This window comes from Procambarus clarkii, chromosome 16, assembly GCF_040958095.1.
Source record: "Procambarus clarkii isolate CNS0578487 chromosome 16, FALCON_Pclarkii_2.0, whole genome shotgun sequence".
In the NCBI taxonomy this organism is placed as follows: Eukaryota; Metazoa; Arthropoda; class Malacostraca; order Decapoda; family Cambaridae; genus Procambarus; species Procambarus clarkii.
This window is the reverse complement of record NC_091165.1, coordinates 37,829,181-37,844,903: the sequence shown is the minus strand read 5'-3', so window position 1 is coordinate 37,844,903 and position 15,723 is coordinate 37,829,181. Positions and strand designations below refer to the sequence as shown.

The 15,723-nt window shown below is 45.7% G+C and overlaps 1 pseudogene; it reads right to left on the bottom strand.

The window, feature by feature from the left end:
- Positions 1-8,805: 8,805 nt before the first annotated feature.
- On the bottom strand, positions 8,806-14,381 carry LOC123760137 (glutathione peroxidase-like; annotated as a pseudogene).
- Positions 14,382-15,723: the final 1,342 nt, after the last annotated feature.

Below are 15,723 nucleotides of genomic sequence, written 5' to 3'. Positions count from 1 at the left end.
ATGATAAGAGAAAGGTGACAGGTAATTGACCAGGTTGTCACACGGCTGACCAGATCTATCCAGTTGACAGAGTATTCCAAAGAAGCATACGGCATTCTCAACAGGAAATATCAAGAGATATCAAGACATGAACCAACACAACTTTTTATTAAATTATTAGAGATATATGTTGACCAGACCACACACTAGAAGGTGAAGGGACGACGACGTTTCGGACCATCCTGGACCATTCTCAAGTCAATTGTGAGCACCATTCTCACAATCGACTTGAGAATGGTCCAGGACGGACCGAAACGTCGTCGTCCCTTCACCTTCTAGTGTGTGGCCTGGTCAACATACTTTAGCCACGTTATTGTGACTCATCGCCTGCATAGAGACATATAGAGACATTATAACAGACATATTATAGAGTTAAAGAGTTAAGACAAGCATAACAAAGGGAGTGACATAAGTACAAGGGTATAGTGACCAAGTGAACTAAGTTTAGTCACTAGTGTCACTCTAGTCAGTAGAGGATGAGGCAGCAGCTGATAAAAATACTTGAGCCACTGTTCTAGTCAGTAAGGTGGCAAGGCTTGACTTTCTTATCTCCCGCGCCCCCTCGTCCCCAGTACACTCTGAAGTAACAACATGGGACGTAATGAGACAACTCATGTTACTAAAGTAAAAGGTAGCTACTGGACCAATGTATCACCATTGATGTTATAGGATGTTAGCTTCACGTCAGGCCTACATGGTACCTCTAGTTCTCGGCTTTAATGAGTTACTTGCTACAAGAGCCTATACCTGGATGCTGGAAGATGACAAATGTAGTGCCAATATACAGGAAATGGAATAGGTAGGAGGAACTTAACTATATACCAGTGTACCAGAAAATCATCAACTGCAAAGTACTTTAAATAATAATTAGGATAATATTAGCTAAATATGAGGCTTTAATGAAGACGGACTGGCACCTGGGAGCCCGTCCTTGGAGCAAATCCATTATCATGAGAAACCACACCCCCCCCCCTTCCCCTCAAACCACCTGGATAGTTATCTAGATATTTCAGACAGTCTGAAAGCATATTACGGATCCAGTAATAGTCTAAATGTAAATGGGCAAGTAAACCTTTGTCCTAAACAAAACAAATTATTCTCGAGTTATAACTTTATTATATTGTAAATCGTTGGTTTAATATACATAAGGTTCATGCTAAAAACGTTTTCTTTGGGGAATTTCGTTTTCTTTAAATGCAATTCTCGGATAAACTGAAAAGAGATTTTGAATTCCATATATCACATATACGGTAAAAATACACAGTATTAACGTAACCAAACGTACTGAAACCTAACCTACCCCCTAACCTAACTTAATCAAACCTTAACCATAGATAGAGAACAGATAATAACAATAATTATGTGATTGTTCTTAATCCATTCCCACGAGCGTGTTTCCTCCCTGAGGACAAGATGCGCCTGGACAGACACAAGAGTGTCGTCGTGCGTCAACCAAATATCATACAAAATATACAAAGTATCGAACCATCTACTAAACTAGTCTTTGTCAAAATTCAAATTCAAAATTCAAATGTTTATTCAGGTAAAGTACATACATACAAGGGGTGATACAAATATTGATAAATTTATAGATAAAGCTAGTACATACAAAGCCTAAAGCCAGACGGGAGACATCTCCCGTCACGCAGGGTGCAGTCGCACCTCCACAGATCTTCAGTATAAGCTCTTGATACTGGTAATGGCTCAAAAGGGCCACCACTTACGGGCTATTCATGCCCGTGCCACCTTTTGGGTGGCTTAATCTTCATCAATCAATCAATCCTAAAGCCACTACTACGCCAAGCGTTTCGGGCAGATGCTGCCGGCTGCCAGCGAAGCAACGAAGTGAGACACACAACAGAGGACGAAATACACACAAGCTCCCCCACAACCAGTGTGAGAGTATCACCACCACCTGGACGGGAAGTGAAAGTGATAAATTGAGCAGACGTGGATGATGCTGTGAGCAGTGCTGGGACCACCAGGAGACCCGGGTGCTGCTGAGAACAGTGCTGGGACCACCAGGAGACCCGGGTGCTGCTGAGAACAGTGCTAGGACCACCAGGAGACCCGGGTGCTGCTGAGAACAGTGCTAGGACCACCAGGAGACCCGGGTGCTGCTGAGAACAGTGCTAGGACCACCAGGAGACCCGGGTGCTGCTGAGAACAGTGCTGGGACCACCAGGAGACCCGGGTGCTGCTGAGAACAGTGCTGGGACCACCAGGAGACCCGGGTGCTGCTGAGAACAGTGCTGGGACCACCAGGAGACCCGGGTGCTGCTGAGAACAGTGCTGGGACCACCAGGAGACCCGGGTGTTGCTGAGAACAGTGCTGGGATCACCAGGAGACCCGGGTGCTGCTGAGAACAGTGCTAGGACCACCAGGAGACCCGGGTGCTGCTGAGAACAGTGCTGGGACCACCAGGAGACCCGGGTGTTGCTGAGAACAGTGCTGGGACCACCAGGAGACCCGGGTGCGGCTGAGAACAGTGCTGGGACCACCAGGAGACCCGGGTGCTGCTGATAACAGTGCTGGGACCACCAGGAGACCCGGGTGTTGCTGAGAACAGTGCTGGGACCACCAGGAGACCCGGGTGCTGCTGAGAACAGTGCTGGGACCACCAGGAGACCCGGGTGCGGCTGAGAACAGTGCTGGGACCATCAGGATGTCGATATCTGTGGGGAATTTTCCCAAGCTAATTATATAATGAGAGGTTGACCAGATACTTTCATCCGGGAGATACTTTCATCATCATTCAGATACTTGTAGTTTGTCCAAACTACATAAACTAGGACCACACACACGCGCACACACACACGCACAATTATATAATGGGAGAAAACGTCAACATTGGGACACTGAGAGCAAACGGAAGAATTGTGATCCTGATAATTTTCAACCCCCACCAAACAAAAGAAGACCAAGGCGGGAATATGATGACATCAACAAAGCATGCATAGAGGCATTGCAGAGAGCAGCAACAGTGACACACAGAATGAGAGCTAAACTTCTAGTCATGGGGGACCTAAATCATGGAGAGATTGACTGGGACTCCAGAAATCCTCATGTTGGGGAAGAAACGTGGGGGAGCGAAATTAGTGGAAGTTGGTGAAAGAAACTTCTTAACACAACATGTAAAGGAGGACACAAGAGAAAGAGGAGGAGATACACCAAGCCTACTGGACCTGATCTTCACCCAGAATGAGGAAGACATTGAGAACTTAGAGCATCAACTACCACTAGGAGCAAGTGACCATTGTGTCCTGGTATTCCCCTACATGATGGGCCTCAGAGCAGCGCCCATAAGACAAGGAGTCAGGGAAGGGAGAGCAGACTATAAAAAAGGAGACTACATGAAAGTAAGAGAGTATCTTGGAAGTGTACGATGGGAGGAGGAACTTATTTATTTTATTTATTTATTTATTGATTTATATATATATATATACAAGAAGGTACATTGGGTTTGTGAGAATACATTGGATAGCACAGTATTTACATTCTTGTAAAGCCACTAGTACGCGCAGCGTTTCGGGCAGGTCCTTAATCTAGCAGATAATTTTAAGTAGGTAATTTCTATCAGAATTGATAAATGATAAAGATACATTGCAAGAGAAAAATGAGATGAGAGAGCTTAGTAAGTATATTAAAGCACATTGTTATATTAAAGAGTGCTGGGAGGGAACTTAGAGGGAAGACGGTCCAGGAAATGATGGACCAAGTCAAACTGAGGTGCAGAGGGGCAGAAGAGATTCCTACCACCATTAAGATTAAAAAGTAGAACATATAATAACACGAGGATCAATAGACAGTGCCAGAAAGCAAGAGCAAAAAGCAGGAGGGAGTAGAGGAAATACAGAAGGCAAAGAACAGACGTAAACCGGAATAAAGGCAACAGTGCCAGGAATGACTACATAAACATAAGATTGACATAAAGAAACTATGGAAGTTAGATTGCCTCCAAATCAAAAAGCCAACTGAAACTCCTACATAGCCATTAAAGAATGGAAATTGACAGTGAATGAATAACCAAGTGACCAAATTACGAAAAAGGGGAGGCCAGTATATAGAAAATTATATACAAAGAAATTTGGGAGGAGCTCAATGCCAGTACCTAATAATATTCAAATTTTGCTACAAATTACGTACGTATAATTATCTGTTAGATTAAGGACTTGCCCGAAACGTTATATGCGTGTTAGTGGCTTTGTAAGAATTTAAAAACATCAATGCTATGTACTCTCACAAACCCAATGTACCTCCTTGTATATATATAAATAAATAACAAAATAAATAAATAAAGTGTTTGCCTGAGGTTAAGTATGATCATGGGACTAGGCTCTTCGGTGTGATCAGGGAATTATGCTGAGGCTATTTTCCACCGAGTGGTAGAAAACTGTCCGGGTGTGAATGATACACAAGCCAGCTTGTCAAGCCTGGGTTACAGACAATAGTGGCGGCTAAACCAGTAGCAGGGAGGCCTGGGCAGTGCCTGTTTAAGAAGTGACTGGAGACGAGGGAGCTGCTGGTTTTTACCTCACTCCTCACGAGGAACAGTTAAGGCTGAGTGGGTGGCTCTCTCCGTGTGCTGCTCAGGTGTCTGCCCCATAGGAGGGGGGCCCGGGCCGCTAACACAAGGTAGCCCGGGCCGTTAACACAAGGTAGCCCGGGCCGCTAACACAAGGTAGCCCGGGCCGCTAACACAAGGTAGCCCGGGCCGCAAACACAAGGTAGCCCGGGCCGCTAACACAAGGTAACCCGGGCCGGTAACACAAGGTAGCCCGGGCCACTAACACAAGGTAGCCCGGGCCGCGAACACAAGGTAGCCCGGGCCACTAACACAAGGTAGCCCGGGCCGGTAACACAAGGTAGCCCGGGCCGCTAACACAACATAGCCCGGGCCACTAACACAAGGTAGCCCGGGCCGGTAACACAAGGTAGCCCGGGCCGCTAACACAACATAGCCCGGGCCACTAACACAAGGTAGCCCGGGCCGGTAACACAAGGTAGCCCGGGCCACTAACACAAGGTAGCCCGGGCCACTAACACTGCTGATCTTGGAAGCGATGCAAAAGTATAATTAGTGTCTTGAGGAGAAAGCTGGGTATTGTAGTTGCATGTAACTGTCAATACTCACTCCTCACCCCCCCCAGCCATCGCCGTGGCTGGGGCCTCACCCCCACCGTCCCTCTCTGGGGGATGAGAAAGTGAAAGTGAGGCGCCCTGTACCTTGCCAAACTGCCCCGCCTGTTTACTGTGCTGCAGGGGGAATGGAAGGGGGGGGGGCGAGGGGAAGGGAAGGGGGGGCGAGGGGGATGGGAAGTGGAGGGGGAAGGGAAGGGGGGCGAGGGGAAGGGAAGGGGGGGCGAGGGGGATGGGAAGTGGAGGGGGAAGGGAAGGGGGGCGAAGGGAAGACCAAACTGGCTTCATCTGACTCCAACCAAGACTATGACTCACGGGGTGTCCTGTCGTAGCTTGCTAAGCTGGACACTGACCATTTTTTCATTTAATGATAAAATAAAAGGAACACAATGTTAAACTCGTATAGCTGGGCCCTGACGGCTGAGTGGACAGCGTTCGGGATAATCTGCTGTCTATTAATCTTGTTTAAATTACCAATCAAGTTGTCAATGTAATCAATCAGAGCTTTAATATACCAATGTGCTTTACTATACTTACTAATCTCTCTCATCTCATTTTTTCTTGCAATGTATTTGTTATCATTTTATTAATTCTGCTAGAATTTACCTACTTAAAATTATCTGTTAGATTAAGGACCTGCCCGAAACGCTGCGCGTACTAGTGGCTTTACAAGATTGTAAATACTATGCTATGTATTCTCACTAACCCAATGTACCTTCTTGTATATAAATAAATAAATAAATAAATAAATAAATAAAGTACTTACGAACGTGTACATCTTTCCTCAATCTTTGACGGCTTTGGTTACATTTAATGAACAGTTTACAAGCATGAAAACTTGCCAATCAACTGTTGTTGTAAACAGCCTCCTGGTGCTTCGGAGCTCCTTAACTATTTAATAATTGTAAACAAAGCCGCCAAAGGCTGAGAGAAAAGATGTACAGGTTCGTAAGTGTTTGCGTAACTTTGTGAATCTGGCCCCAGGAAGTTACAGCTGCTACGGGCTGCTTCCTGGGGGGATGGGGGGGGGGGGGGGAAGGGTAGCAAAAAGGAGGCCTGGTCGAGGACCGGGCCGCGGGGACGGTGAGCCCCGAAATCATCTCAAGATAACCTTCCCTCTCACATTCAGTGACCTGGCCGAGTGGCTGCGTCGCCACAAGGAGTTGGCATTTAATTTGCGTTAATCGTGAAACATAAAAAGCAAAACAAAAAATGTTCAGATACAAGCAAAAGTGAGAAGACGAACAGTATGTGTCACCCGCCCTCAGATCAAGACCATTCCATCCAGCCGTCGACCCCACAGGCGCATGCATGGACAGCAAGTTTAACATACTGTTCATTCAAAACAGAAATTCTCAAATATAAATTATTATAATATATTAGTAAATTGAGTTGACCAGACCACACACTAGCAGGTGAAGGGACGACGACGTTTCGGTCCGTCCTGGACCATTCTCAAGTCGATCGAATCGACTTTAGAATGGTCCAGGACGGACCGAAACGTCGTCGTCCCTTCACCTTCTAGTGTGTGGTCTGGTCAACTTACTTTAGCCACGTTATTGTGACTCATCGCCTGCATATCAGCATATTGTGCATATATAGGCATAGGTTAGGTTAGGTTAGGTTAGGTGTTTAGGTTCTGTTGGCGATTATTTGTACAATTATTTGATTATTTGTATTTGTAGTACGTGGGTGAAGCATTTACAGCGTTGTGGTTCGAACACAAGTCGTCAGTGAAGCACTTGTTCCGGAAGTGTTCGGATGTCATCAGTTGTGAGTCGTGTGTAAACTGTTTTTCATTCATAAACAGCGGGTTTGGCGGGTGCATGGAATGGACGTCATCTAACCTTGTTTAGAGGACGGGCTGTACAACGGTGTACACGACTCAACTAATGGTATTCGAACACTTCCGGACCAAGTGCTTCGCTGACGACTTTTGTTCGAACCACAAAGCTGTAAATGCTTCACCCACGTACTACAAATACAAAATCGCCAACAGATACCTAAACACCTAACCTATACCTATATATGCTCAATATACTAAATATCTTATTAATTTATATTTGAGAAAATGCCAGTTTTGAATGAACAGCATGTAAAAATTTATGAATGCGTGTGGGGTCGACCGCTGGATGGAATGGACTTTGAGGACGAGTTGTGCGTCGAGACTGCATCAACCTCTGCAGATAAGCTACAAGTTTAATTGCACAATTTTGCATATTCTGACCTCTTCGCCGACCGTTACTCGATTATTTTTTTATTTTGTATTTATTAGCTTTATTCGTTGATAAACACTAACAAGCAATAAGATGCTTATCTTAAGATATTAACAAGGTTAGGTAAGGTCGGTGTTTTCCATGAATCTTTTTAAGGGTATCTATTATGTTAAGTATGTCACCTATGCACATATTTAATAAGTCAATATTGACTTATTAAATTTGCGAGAACGGGTTGGTATTATCTATCATTGTTGACAAAGTGATCAGGAATACACAGTATGTTTACAGCAGAGTGCGTGACACCGCCTCCTGGGCCCACTGTGCTGATAACCTAATGAAGAACATTACCAAGTTACATTTTAAAATTAATAATTTTATGGCGATATCCTTGTTATTTTAATGTATTTAATATTGGCATTGTGGTACTGAATTCACTAGATGAATTTAGTAGAGCTCCAGGTTGGTTGGATTTTGTTCTATCGTGGCTTTATGGGTTAAGACAGGCGTTTGGGATTCTACAAAACGCCGGTTCGTCACCCAGTGACCCCAAAATTAATATAAATGAAATAATATTTCTCATCACGGCCCTTGTGAATTTATTCATTTGATAAATCACGCTATTGCGATTCATGTGTACCAAAATTATTTTCTTAATCTATCATGCCAGTGTGATTGCCTTGTGATAACAAGGGAGGGTGTGAACACCTGCAGGCCAGAGTGAAGGCGGGCAAACCGTAAAAATCCTGGATGAGCACCAGTTAAAACCTCCAGAACCTCTGAATCCAGTAGTTTTAAGTTGGTGGACTTCTGTCCTGGCCGAGCGGGTTAAGGCGAGGATATCACCAGAGATATCCGGTCTGGGTATCAACGGAACGCTGATTCAGGTCACTTCGTTACCCCAAAAAGATTCTCATCGATATATCTCACCATTGTGATGTTTGTGATGACAGATACAGGTCTAACCTACGCGTCAAACAATCCAACGATCCCGTCTATTATGTTACCCGGTAATGTTACATAAATCAACAACCAGTTTCCAAACCAGTATTTATCCAGGTTTTTTTTTCCGAGAACTCCCCCCTCCCCGCGAGCCGGTGGCAGAGTGGACAGAACACTGGACGCGTGATCCTGTGGCCCCGGGTTTGATCCCGGGCGCCGGAGAGATACAGTGGGCAGAGTTTCTTTTACCCTGATGCCCCTGTTGCTTAGCAGTAAATAGGTACCTGGGAGTTAGTCAGCTGTCACGGGCTGCTTCCTAAGGGGTGGAGGCCTGGTAGAGGACCGGGCCGCGGGGGGACACTAAGCCCCGAAATCAAGATAACCTCAATAACCTCCCATAAGTATACTAGTTATGTATGATCTTTACTTAATAACAAAGTGCAGTAAACAGGATATAAAAAATAAACATCAGCTTTAATTAATGTATTTTGTCAGGTGATAATTAAGAACTACATTCAGAGCCCATATACAGGTATGGTCCCAGCGGCTGCGTCCAGCCGGGCCTGGCCCGCGCAGCGCCCCGCGGGCGGGAGAGTAGAGGCCAGAATGCACAAGAGGCCCCGCTCCCCCACACTACTTCAGACGCCGCCCACCTCAGGGTTTCCGGCAGCGTCGTCATGGGCGGGGCTTCACGAGACTGGACCTGGCTACGACGCCATCACCTGGGAACCAATACACAACATCCAGGCTGCCTCACGCGAGGTGAAGCTCACGGCAGAATAGGTTTCTGTACCTGGTCATCTTCAGTTACTTGTTGACCGTCAGGCTGCTGCTCGTAGAGAAGGGCGGTGATGTCGTCCCTGAGAGCTGCTGGGTCGGTGACTCCGGGGTGGAAGCGAGCCCGGGGCTTGCCGTCCCTGCCGATCAAGAACTTCTCGAAATTCCAATTAATATCCCCAACTTTCTTGGGCTCGTAGAACAAGTTAGCCAAGAACACACTGTCTGTGTAATCACACGCGCTCTGAAACATGGAAATAAAAATCAGGAATTGGCTTAGACTCGTAAATCGTACAGTCAAGTGCATATGGGCGCATCTGTACTTTTGTTGCTGAAAGATATGAACAGTTTAGGTCTAACGTTCCATAGCCCTTACCTTCAAGAAGGTGAAGATCTTGTTCTCATCCTTCCCATTCACCTCGGTCTTCTCGAAGAGTGTAACCTTCGTCTCGAACCCGCCACCCGGCCGGACGTGACGGATCCCGTTGAAGATCTCTGTGGCATTGGCGCCCGGCTCTTGCTGTGGCGAAGACATCAAGAAATTATTAGCCAAGAGATTGGGAAAAAAAAAAGTTTATGTAAAATAATTAAAGATGTTATTAGGAACTTTTTTTTAACCTTATATATAAACATATATATGGGTGGAGAACAGTGGCTACAGTAAAGGATTGACACCCAGTTAATCACCCCCCCCCCACGTGCCAGGATACGAACCCAGGTTAAAGCGCTCGCGAAACGCCAAGAGTGTCAACCACAACACCACGGGGGACCTTTAATGTTTGTTGTTAGACCGGTGTGTGTGTGTGTGTGTGTGTGTGTGTGTGTGTGTGTCTCAGTGAGAGAGGGAGAGAGACACACACACACACACACACACACAAGGGTTAACACTACACTACGGTAGTTTATTTGTTCATTTGACTAGGGGGTAACTAAGTGGAGGTAGTTTCTTAAGGGAGCTCGTGGCTATAAATGACGAAGCAGAGGAAGGCGTAGACACAGGAATGGAAGAGAGGAGCTTTATAGGCTAGGAACTCTTCTCCCCTTCTCTGTAGCAAGAAGAGCTCACAGAGAAGGATGAGAATAATCCTGGCAAGACGTAATGTGGAAAGAAGCAAATGTTTGGTATTCATCTTAATCCACAAGGAAATGTAAATAAAAATAAATTCCTTTATAAATTTATACACAACATCCCAAGGGTGCAGAGGTGCACATGGGCGTGCACGCCACCAGGTGTGCGCGAACCACCACCAGGTGTCCTGCTATTCGCACACCACCAGGTGTGCGAATAGCAGGACACTTTAGAGCAGAGAAAGATATCACAATGCCAGGAATGAATATGTCAGGATGAGAAGAGAGGCAGAAAGACAATACGAAAGTGACATCGCAAACAAGGCAAAGACTCAGCCTAAAGTGTTGCATAGCCACATCAGGAAAAAAAAGAACAGTAAAGGAACAGGTTATGAAATTAAGGATAGGGGAAGAAGGATTCACTACAAACGACAAGGAAGTGCGTGAGGAACTTTATAAATTCCAGGAGGTCTTCACCTTAGAGCAAATAGAAATCCAGAGATAAGAGAGGGAGTAGCTAACCAGGAACCACTGGAAGAGTGAGATTACCAGCTGGGAAGTAAGGAAGCGTTTACTAGAGTTGGATGTGACAAAGGCTATAGGCCCAGATGGAATCTCCCCTTGGATACTAAAGGAAGGAGCAGAAGAACTGTGCCTGGCACTCTCCATAGTGTATAACAAATCACTGGCAACAGGGGAACTGCCAGGAATTTGGAAAGCAGCTAACGTAGTCCCGATATACAAGAAAGGGGATAGACAGGAGGCACTGAACTACAGGCCAGTGTCCCTAACCTGCATACTATGCAAGCTGGTGGAGAAGATTGTGCGAAGAAAGCTAGTGGAGCATCTGGAGTGAAGGAACTTTGTAACACAGCATCAACATGGGTTCAGGGATGGCAGGTCCTGCCTCACAGGGTTACTTGAATTCTACGACCAGGCAACAAAAATCAGACAAGAAAGAAGGGTGGGCAGACGGCATATTTTTAGATTGTCAGAAATCCTTTGATACAGTGCCACACAAGAGGCTAGTGAAAAAGCTGGAGATGCAGGCCGGTGTGAAAGGGAAGGTACTCCATTGGATAAAGGAGTACCTAAGCACAGGAGACAAGGAGGCGAGGTCCTCACCTCCTGAGGAGGGGTGAGGTCTCCTTGACCTCACCCCTCTGTGTGAAGGGTGAGGTCTCAGATTGGCGAGACGTCGCAAGTGGAGTCCCGCAGGGGTCAGTCCTTGGGCCTATACCGTTTCTGATATATGTAAATGATCTCCCAGAGGGTATAGAATTGTTTCTCTCAATGTTTGCCGATGCAAAAATTATGAGGATTGAAACAGGATGATAGTAGGAGGCTACAAGATGACCAAGACAGACAGTGAATGGTCCAACAAATGACTGTTGAAGTTCAACCCGAGTAAATGCAAAGTAATGAAACTAGGCAGTGGAAACAGGAGGCCAGACACAGGATACAGAATAGGAGATGAAGTACTTAACGAAACGGACAGAGAGAAAGATCTACGAGTTGATATCACACCAAACCTGTCTCCTGAAGCCCACATAGAGAATAACGTCTGCGGCATATGCGAGGCTGGTTAACATCAGAACAGCGTTCAGGAACCTGTGTAAGGAATCATTCAGAATCTTGTATACCACATATGTAAGACCAATCCTGGAGTATGCAGCCCCAGCATGGAGCCCGTACCTTGTCAAGCACAAGACGAAGCTGGAAAGTCCAAAAGTTATGGGACTAGTCTAGTGGCATACCAAGAGGCATGAGTTACGAGGAAAGGCTGCGGGAAAGGCACCTTACGACCCTGGAGGACAGAAAGAGTAAGGAGAGGCATGATCACAACCTACAAAATCCTCAGGGGAATCTACCGGGTAAACAAGGATAAGCTATTCAACACTGGAGGGACGCGAACAAGGGGACACAGGTGGAAACAGTACCAACATGAACCACAGGGACGTTAGAAGGAACTTTTTCAGTGTCAGAGTAGTTAACGGATGGAATGCATTAGGCAGTGATGTGGTGGAGGCTGACTCCATACACAGTTTTAAATGTAGATATGATAGAGCCCAGTAGGCTCAGGAATCTGTACACCAGTTGATTGACAGTTTAGCGGCCGGACCAAAGAGCCAAAGCTCAACCCCCGCAAGCACAAATAGGCGAGTACCACCAGGGACGGGAAGGTAGGGTAGAGGTGCGCACACACACGGACACACACACACCACCAGGGGAGTAAAGGTAAACATGTGCACCTCTACACAACACCAGGGGTAGAGGTGCACAGCCCACCGAGAACACTAGGGCAGTGTAATTAATGAAGTGAACATTAAGCAGTGAACAAGAACACTGTTGGTTGGGTAATGATTAGCGAGAGATGGAGGGCATGGTTGATGAGCGGGACTCTGGTCTAACCAACTGTTAGCCACTCTGTAGTGTACCACGTAAATATTAACTCTCTCCCGGGAGTCCTTGTGACTTACCTTGCCAAACTGGTTGCACGGGAAGCCAAGAATGACCAGGTCTTCATTGCCATAGAAGTCAAGAAGTGCATTCATCTGATGGTAGGAGGCGGTGGTGAGGCCTCAGTAGGTGGCCACGTTCACCACAAGCACCACCTGCGGGTAGACGACATTCATGAGACCTCAACATACAAGGTATACTGCAGGAGGCTTATACTCGACATACAAGGTACATTCATTCATACGTGCTAAACCTACGCTCGAGATAACAGGTGACGTCACCTCAGTTACGTTAACTTGTATTGTGTTCCATAACTCTACAACCCTGTTTGAAACTAGCAATTACCCAGGCCTTTCCTGAAGCTAAACATATTGAGTGTGCAAACAGCAAGCCACAATAACCTGACTGAAAAGGACTGGAGCAAAATACAGGACTTGAGCTGTTCTGTTCAGGCACCGACACATGAAGGCTCACATTGTCTTCAGTAAATTTATGCATTGACTTTTTTGGGGGCTACTAATAATCATGACACGATATCTGAATGTGAATAAGATTACATTTCAACACTAACCAGCTAATATTCGTCATTACTAAACGATAGAACAAAATTTTCCAGTATTAAACTATTTATCAATCTTTTAATCTTTTTAAAAGACTATAAATAGTCACGAAAAAAATTGTCAATCTTTTTGTAAACTAATTTCTGCCACCATTGTCTATAGTTTATATTGTTCAGTCCTATCATAAATACATTTTAGAAATATAGCAAACATGGGGCAGGACCATGTTATGGTGACACCACATTTATGGTGACACCACATTTATGGTGACACCACATTTATGGTGACACCACATTTATGGTGACACCACATTTATGGTGACACCACATTTATGGTGACTGAGCATCAAAAGCTTCGCGCAAGTTAAAGGACACAATATTGCAATCCTTTTCACCATCAACTGCCTCGAATTTTCTGGAAAACTAGAGGATCCCTTAGCCAACCCGTCCTCGACTCTAGTCCATTACATCCAGCGGTCAACCCCACAGACGAGACTTCAATTTTAACATGCTGTTCAGTCAAAACAGGAATTCTCAATATTAATTTATATTCAAGATATTAGCATATACATACACACACAATATTATATATATATATATATATATAATATATATTTTTTTATTAAGGGCTTATATTCTTTAGGATCGTGGCAAAGACTTAGAACAACCACAGACTACCTTATTAATAACTTCCTCTCTTGGTAACCATTAAAACTCCACTTGTGGTACACTGGTAGTTACATCACTAGTCATGACGTCACACCACCTCTACCAATATTAACTGGCACCTCACTTCACTGTTAACAAAGATATGTTACGGACCCATGATATGAAACGCAATAACGTGATGAAGTTAACTCGTGGCGTTTACACCGCCTCTTCAACAATAGCGACCACACCTGCCACCACACCTGTGGCACCACTACTGCGGTGTGGTCGTTCCACTGTGTCACACCACCTCACCCACCTTGCCCCTGTACTGGTCGAAGCTGACGAGCTGGGAGTCGTTCAGGGTGTTGGCGGAGAACTGGTAAAAGTCGCCCTGGACGTCTCCACATTGCCGACGGTGGAAGATCTCTGCCAGGCCAGGGGCGGCCAGGGAGGCCCCCAGCAGCACACACAGGACCTGGTTCATGTTAGCGGCGCACACACACGCGCACTACCATCGAGGCCGCCTCCAGCTGCTTATATACCCGCGCTCACACGCCAGGCAGCCGTGTGGCGGCCGGCAGCACAGGTAGGCGCACTCATCTTTACCATGATTGATTGATTGATGAAGATTAAGCCACCCAAAAGGTGGCACGGGCATGCATAGCCAGTAAGTGGTGGCCCATTTGAGCCATTACCAGTATCAAGAGCTGATACTGGAGATCTGTGGAGGTGCGACTGCACCCTGCGTGACGGGAGATGTCTCCCGTGGACATATGTTTACCATGCAAATTAGTTAACTTACCTCCATAATCCATGTGTAGGCCTAGTTAGGGCGCACCCCACACATAATGCCTTACTTGCAGTCTAGATGTGTAGGCCTACCTAGGGAGCACCAGAAATAGGCCTACCGTGGAGCCATCAAATAAAATAGATTTCAGATAAATATGTAAGAACATAAGAATCAAGACGCTATTGTCACATGTGAAGGACTCCACATAAATTGGACTTTACAAAGAATTTCCTTTGCCTTCGTAATGTTCTCTCTACACGCTTCCACAATACGCTGGCCTTCTGTTGTTTAGTGGCTAACTGTTTACTGTCAACAAGCGGCTTTATTACTTAGAACATGAGAATCATGGAAACTGCAGCAGTATGTGGCAGCCCTTGAAGCCCCTAATACAGCTTGAAGGTCCACCTGCGTTGAATAGACATTGTTAGTTAAGCGTGATTGATTGATTGATGAAGATTAAGCCACCCAAGAGGTGGCACGGGCATGAATAGCCCGTAAGTGGTGGCCCTTTCGAGCCATTACCAGTATCAAAAGATGATACTGGAGATCTGTGGAAGCGCAACTGCACCCTGCGTGACGGGAGATGTCTCCCGGACCAAGTGGTGACCAAATGGTGTAGTTAAGCGTAGATAACAGTATCACATATACTGACTGACTTTCGCCCTCCTGGGCTAAGGTATGCTGAACTCTGTAATTACTATATGAGTACTGGAACACTTGATGATATATTGGACTTGTATCCAAGATTGACCATGTAATATATCGATGATTGATTGATTGATGAAGATTAAGCCACCCTAAAGGTGGCACGGGCATGAATAGCCCGTAAGTGGTGGCCCTTTTGAGCCATTACCAGTATCAAGAGCTGATACTGGAGATCTGTGGAGGTGCGAATGCACCCTGCATGACGGGAGATGTCTCCCTTGTGAATGTGTTAAGATGAAGATGAAGCCACCCAAAAGGTGGCACAGGCATGAATAGCTCGTAAGTGGTGGCCCTTTTGAGCCATCACCAGTATCTATAGATGATACTGGAGATCTGTGGAGATGCGACTGCACCCTGCGTGACGGGAGATGTCTCC